We start from the raw sequence: 7,888 nt of genomic DNA, 5'->3' as shown, positions 1-7,888 counted from the left end.
GTTGAGTAACACACACACACACACACACACACACACACACACACACACACACAGGGAAGAGAAAGAGAGAGCGAGAGAGAGAGATAGAGAGAGACAAACACACAAATGATGTATATATAATATATATATATATATATATATATATATATATATATATATTTATCTTAAAAATGTATTAATTAATTAACAATGATACAGTTCTATGAGGGACGGGGGGGATGTATTATTAGGGGTCGGGTTGAGGCGGGGGTTGGGGGGGGGGGGTGAGGAGGTTAAGAGAGTGTCTGACTCTGTGTGTGTGTGTGACTGAAGAATACATGCGTAGACAGGTACGCCGAGACCGAGGATACGACGACATACGTAACATACGTGTGAAAAAACAATGACCCCGAATGTGATAAAAGATGCTGTGGTGTGGAACAGAGAGAAGGAAACCTAACAACTAAAACAACGAAACCGTTTGTGAAAATGAAAACATCAGAGACCCATGAGGAAAAGCGGGAAGATATTACACAAACAATGGCGATATTTGTGTATGGACAAGTGGAGTGATGGCCTAAAAGTAACGCGTCCGCCTAGGAAGCGAGAGAATCTGAGCGCGCTGGTTCGAATCACGGCTCAACCGCCGATATTTTCTCCCCCTCCGCTAGACCTTGAGTGGTGGTCTCAGTGGACGCTAGTCATTCGGATGAGACAATAAACCGAGGTCCCGTGTGCAGCATGCACTTAGCGCACGTAAAAGAACCCACGGTAACAAAAGGGTTGTTCCCGGCAAAATTATGTTAAAAAATCCACTTCGATAGGAAAAACAAATAAATCTTCACGCAGGAAAAAAAACAAGAAAATGGGCGGCTCTCTCTCTCTCTCTCTCTCTCTCTCTCTCTCTCTCTCTCTCTCTCTCTTCCCCCCCCTCTCTCTCTCCCCTATATATATATATACGTTTGTTCAAATCCCCCCCCCCCAACCCTTTCCGCCTATCTTTCTTTCCTTCTTCTTCTTCTTCTTCTTCTTCTCTGTCTCTCTCCCTTTCGCCTGTCTTGCCTCTTTCGCATCATTTCCCCTTCCTTTCACCCAGTCTGTCCACTTTCTTTTCTCTCATCTTGTCTCTCCATCCCCATTTTTTTCTCTATATCTTTCTCTCTCCCTCCTTCTCTCCCCCCCCCCCCCCCCCCCCTCTCTCTCTCTCTCTCTCTCTCTCTAAGCGCGTTGGGTGAAGCTGCTGTTCAAGCGTGTGTGGAGTGTATTATGGATTTGTCCGAACGCAGAGACGCCTCAGTGAGTAACCGAACTGAACTCTGCGTCTCTGTCTCCCTCCCTCCCCCCCCCCCCCCCGCCCCCCGTCTCTCTCTCTGTGCTTCTTTCCTTCTTCCTCACCTTCATCACTCTCCCCCTTTCCCTCTCTCTGTTTCCTTTTTAACTCTCTCCATACGAACGGCGAAAGACACGACGTTAACAGCGTTTCAGCCCAATTACCATCATCAAAATATTGCAAGCGGAACGCTCTTATACTGAAGAGGTGAATGTTGACAAATAATACCACAGTTCTGACGACGGAAGCTAATGGTTGGGTCATTCAGACACCCACTGGACATCCTAGGAGTCTGTGTAGAGGAGAAGAGAGGACTGGCCGTACTGAGTGAGTTAATCTCTTTTCTTCCGTATCACTGTTTGGCCAACAGCAGACTGAGAGCTTTGCGGCCGAAGGTTTCTCCATTGCAATGGAAAATCATTTACAGCTTAGTCTATTGTGGAGGACGATGACTCTCAAACTAGGAGGCAATATTGCACTGCCTCTTAGTGCTTGCAGCTTTGAGGGCTAGTTGGCCTTTGGAAACCATCCCAACGCCGACTGTCCTAAAACCCTCTTGGCTGGCAGAGTGGGAACGTAACTTGGGCAGGACACTCTCCTCTATGATGAAATACCAGCCCGGTTAGTTGGGACAGAAGTTGCCACCTTTGCTGTTCTGATGGTCATAGTCGGACACGACTGACTATCATACGTACATCTATACATCCGTATCACTACCTTCCCTCTCTCCCATCTCCCTCTACTTCCTGTTTGTCCCTCCTCTGTATCTTTTTCCTCTATCTCCCTCTTTCTCCGTTTCTCTCTCTCTCTCTCTTTCTCACCTGCCCACGCCCCCTCCCCCCCCCACGCCCCGCTCCACTCTTTTTCATTTTTTTTTCTCCCTATATCCACCCCTCTCTCTCTCCCCTTCCTCCCTTCCAATCTCCACGTTTCTCTACCTCCTCTCTAAATCCACATCTGTATCTCTGTCTGCCTGTCCCCATATCTCTGTATGCCAGTTCTCTTTGTCTCTCTCTAGCTCTCTCTGTCTCCACCTCTCTTTTCTCTGTATGTCTCTCTGCCTCTCTCCCCCCTCTGTCTGTCTCCCACTATTTCTCCACCTCTCTCTCCTTGTCCATGTCCACCTCTCTCTCTGTCTCTGACTCTCTCTTCCCCCCCCCCTCTCTCCCTCCCTCTGTTTCTCCATCTTTCTCGCCCTATCCCCACTTCTCTTTTATCTTCGCCTCTCTCTCTCTCTCTCTCTCTCTCTCACTCACTCTCTGTATCTCCCCTAAACTCTCCCACACGCCTTCCACATCCCCTCCACACACACACACACACACACACACACACACACACACACACACACACACACACACACACTGACTCTCACTCCCCCCCCCTCTCTCTCTCTCTCTGTCTCTGTCTCTGTCTCTCTTTCACCCCTTGTCTTTCTTTCTCACTCCTTCGACGACCGCTGTCCATTGGCACCCGGGTGCAAATGGATTGACCTATCACATTTTAATGCACCTAGCCAGTAGCAGCCCTTCAAAGACTTCCGCCTAATAAATTAGTCAATCTCTCTGTAATCAGACACAACACGATTCGCGCAGCGATGCGACTTACATCAGCACAAAGGAAGAGGGGAGAGAGGAAAAAAATGCTACCCTGTTGTATTTTGGTCTCCCGGGAGGGTACCATTGGAGTGAGAGGCGAGCTGGTGTGTGTGTGTGTGTGTCTGTGTGTGTGTGTCTGTGTCTGTGTCTCTGTGTGTGTGTTTGTGTGTGTGTGTGTGTGTGTGTGTGTGTGTGTGTGTCTGTGTCTGTGTGTGTGTGGTGGGGGAAGGTGGGGAACTATGGTTTGTATCTACTGGGATGTCAGTATGTGAGAGCATTGTTGGTTTGTATTCTTTCCGTTGAGAATGGGTGTTTTGTGTTTTGTGTTCTTTTGATAATGTGCGGGTGACTGAGTGAGTGGGTGAGTGAGTGAGTGGGTGAGTTGGTGCGTTGTTAATTTAATTTTGTGTTTCGGTGTGTGTGTGTGTGTGTGTGTGTGTGTGTTTTGTTATCGCTTCTTTGTCAGGTGGTTGAGTCAGCTTTTCATCTTTCTTTTTTTGACTCACTTGTGTAAACAAAGTGAGTCTATGTTTTAACCCGGTGTTCGGTTGTGTGTGTGTGTGTGTGTGTGTGTGTGTGTGTGTGTGTGTGTGTGTGTGTGTGTGTGTGTGTCCGTGGTAAACTTTAACATTGACATTTTCTCTGCAAATACGTTGTCAGTTGACACCAAATTAGGCATAGAAATAGGAAAAATTCAGTTCTTTTTAGTCATCTTGTTTAAAACAATATTGCACCTCTGGGATGGGCACAAAAAATAAAAAATGAAGCCTAATTATATGCAAACTGTATTTACTGCTATATTTATATTTTTTGTATTCTCTAAACTTGGCACTTTGATCTGATATTCTGACCCAACAACAAGAGCAGTCATAATTATCATTTTTTGTTCAAACAGGAATTTCTTTTGCTAAGCATGGAAGTTTTATTTATTTTGCAAACATTTTGGTGCAGATAGTAAAAAAGGGAAATTACTCTAATTAATGCTAGGGGACTTAATTTGCTTTAAACTGATCTTTCTCATCTTAAACATTACATTTTGAAACAAGAGAGGCAAGGCCTTCATGACTCACTTTTGATGCACTTTTAAAAAAAAACCCAAGCTTTTTATGTATTGAGCATAATTTCAGGTAGGTAAGTGGGAAGACAGTGGGAAGACAGGCAGATAGATAGTAGGTAGGTAGGTAAGCAAGTAATTTCGTTCTCTTCTTTTTTCATTCAGTGCCTTTGTTCTTCTTGCAATCGAGTAACGAGTGGGGGAGTTCATTTTTTACTCACTTGTGTAAACAAAGTGAGTATGTTTTAACCCGGTAATAATGAAGCCTAATTATATGCAAACTGCATTTACTGTTATATTTATATTTTTTGTATTCTCTAAACTTGGCACTTTGATCTGATATTCTGACCCAACAACAAGAGCAGTCATTATTATCATTTTTTTTTTTGTTCAAACAGGAACTTCTTTTGCTAAGCATGGAAGTTTTATTTATTTTGCAAACGTTTTGGTGCAGATAGTAAAGAAGGGAAATTACTCTGTAATTAATGCTAGGGGACTTAATTTATCACAAGTGAGTCTTGAAGGCCTTTCCTCTCTTGTTTCCTTTAAATTGTTCTTTCGTTGGCTGCATAGCTTCTGGCCTGTCCTGTGTGGTTTACACAAGCGATGCTCCGTCCGTCCGTACGTCCCTAGCGTGCTCATTAATTAATGTACGATATCAACGAAGTCCCACAACAACAATGATAACAAGTCTCGTAGCCTTGACGGCCATTGGGGCACTGACTTCAAATCCACTAATTCCTAGCGCTCGGCATAGGAAGGCGGGGCCCAATCCTCTCCTTCCGCCGCGCCGTTTCATCCTTCCCCAAGCCGACGTCAAGGACCCATTCACACCTGGGGTACAGTGAGGTAAAAGTCGGGAGTGAACTGCCTTTCCTCACGGACACCACACGACACCACACCACACGACACGACACGACACGACACGACACGACACCACACGATACGACACGACACGATACGACACACCACACCACACGATACCACACCACACCACACGGACACGGACATGGACATGGACATGGACACGGACACGGACACGACACGACACAAGACACGACAGAACAGGACAAGGACACGACACGACACGACACGACACAACACCGCACCGCACCGCACCAAACGACACGACACGACACGACACGACACGACACGACACCGCACCACACGACACGACACGACACGACACGACACGACACGACACGACACCACACCACACCACACCACACCGCACCACACGACACGACACGACACGACACGACACGACACGACACGACACGACACCACACCACACCACACCACACCGCACCGCACCACACGACACGACACGACACGACACGACACGACACGACACGACACGACACGACACGACACCACACCACACCACACCACACCACACCACACCACACCGCACCACACGACACGACACGACACGACAGAACACGACACGACACGACAGAACAGGACACGACACGACACGACACGACACGGCAGAACAGGACACGACACGACACGACACGACACGACACCGCACCGCACCACACCACACCACACCACACCACACCACACCACACCACACCACACGACACGACATGACAGAACACGACACGACACGACACGACACGGCAGAACACGACACGACACGACACGGCAGAACAGGACACGACACGACACGACACGACACGACACCGCACCGCACCACACCACACCACACCACACCACACCACACCACACGACATGACAGAACACGACACGACACGACACGACACGGCAGAACACGACACGACAGGACACGGCAGAACAGGACACGACACGACACGACAGAACACGACACGACACGACACGACACCACACCACACCACAAGCCACGACACGACACGACAGAACACGGCACCACACGACACGACACGACACGACAGAACACGGCACGACACGACACGACGCGACACGACACGACAGAACACGACACGGCACGACAGAACACGACAGAACACGGCACAACACGACACGACACGACAGAACACGGCACCACACGACACGACACCACACGACACGACACGACAGAACACGGCACCACACGACACGACACGACACGACACGACACGACACGGCACCACACGGCACCACACGACACGACAGAACACGGCACCACACGACACGACAAGACACGACACGGCAGAACACGGCACCACACGACACGACACGACAGAACACGGCACCACACGACACGACACGACACGACAGAACACGGCACCACACGACACGACACGACAGAACACGGCACCACACGACACGACACGGCAGAACACGGCACCACACGACACGACACGACAGAACACGGCACCACACGACACGACACGACAGAACACGGCACCACACGACACGACACGACACGGCACCACACGACACGACACGACACGACACGACACGACACGGCAGAACACGGCACGACAGAACACGGCACCACACGACACGACACCACACCACACGACACCACACGACACGACACCGTACCAAAAACAGAGCCTCGAACCCTGATCACTGGATTCCAGAAATTCCAGATTCCAGAAATCCCAAAACGCCCACCCGACTTTTCCACGGCACCTCTGCATCAACAGTAGGTGTCAGCATTACTATTACCAGCTGAAATGTCAGACGGTGTCTGCTGATATCACAGTTGTTGTTCTTGTTTGTCGTTTTTGTTTTTTGTTTTTGTTTTTGTTTTTCTCCCTCTCTCAGCGTAATTGTCTGCTTGTCCATTGCAGGCAAGTTATTCTCACGGAGTGTTTTGTCGTAGGCTGTACTGTATTGTAGCCTGTGATCAGGTGCGCGTGTGGGTTTTTGCGTGTGTGTGTCGGATGCGAATATATGAATATTACCCTTGACCGACCGAGGCGCCAGTGTTGCTTGAATAATCCCTGTGTGTGTCCAAATGTCATCCATTGTTTTGTAGATGAGAGAGAGAGGGGGGGGGGGGGGGGGGGGGGGAGAGACAGAGAGAGAGAGAGGGGGGGGAGGGGTGATAGGGGAGAAGGTGACGGGGAGAAAGAGAGAGAGAGAGAGGGGGGGGAGAGCGAGATTGGGAGGGGGGGAGAAAGTGGGGAGAGGGACTGAGAGAGAGAGAGAGAGAGAGAGAGAGGAGTAGACAGGGGGTATAGAGAAAGAGGGAGAAACAGATACAAAGAGACAGAGAGCGATATATTAATTCTATATATATATATATATATGTGTGTGTGTGTGTGTGTGTGTGTGTGTGTGTGCGTGCGTGCGTGCGTGCGTGCGTGCGTGTGTGTGTGTGTGTCTACACTGAGGTAGTGTTTTGTATTGCATATCGCCTTCCCCAGCTCAACATATGTGATTATTTTTTTTCAGTATGCAAGTGCAGAATACATGAATTTTGCTTTCGTATCAAAGGGGAGGATTTTTCTTCATAATTTTGCCAGGGAAAGCCTCGCCCCGACACTTTTCATTTTTCTTTTTTTTTCTTTTTTTCTTTCTTTTTGTTTACGCGTGCTATGTGCTAAGTGCATGTTGCTGCACACATCACCTCGGTTTTTCGTGACCTCGGAACTGACCAGCGTCCAGAACATCACTCATGGTTTTAGCGGAGTGGACGAAAACACTGGCGAGTGAGGGATTAGACCCCAATGCTCTCAAATTCCATCGTTTCCTTGGCGAACGCGTTTCCACTATGCCACCACTCTTCCTGATAGCTTGATTTCGCTTCCAGTATTAAAATGTATGCATCTCAGTTGATTACTATACCACCACTATACCAAGGTCAATACAGCGCAGAAAAAAGAGAAAAAAAAAGAAAAAAAAGTTGTGGGATGAATCGTGTGGCCCAGTTCAGGCTGGAAAATACTGCTCGAATTGAAACCAAAGCCCAATATCACATCACTCGGTGACTAGAGTTTATGTTCAAACTTG

The sequence above is a fragment of the Babylonia areolata genome, chromosome 17 (genome assembly GCF_041734735.1).
Source record: "Babylonia areolata isolate BAREFJ2019XMU chromosome 17, ASM4173473v1, whole genome shotgun sequence".
Lineage (NCBI taxonomy): Eukaryota > Metazoa > Mollusca > Gastropoda > Neogastropoda > Buccinidae > Babylonia > Babylonia areolata.
The sequence above is the reverse complement of the archived record's forward strand: the minus strand, read 5'-3'. Positions refer to the sequence as shown.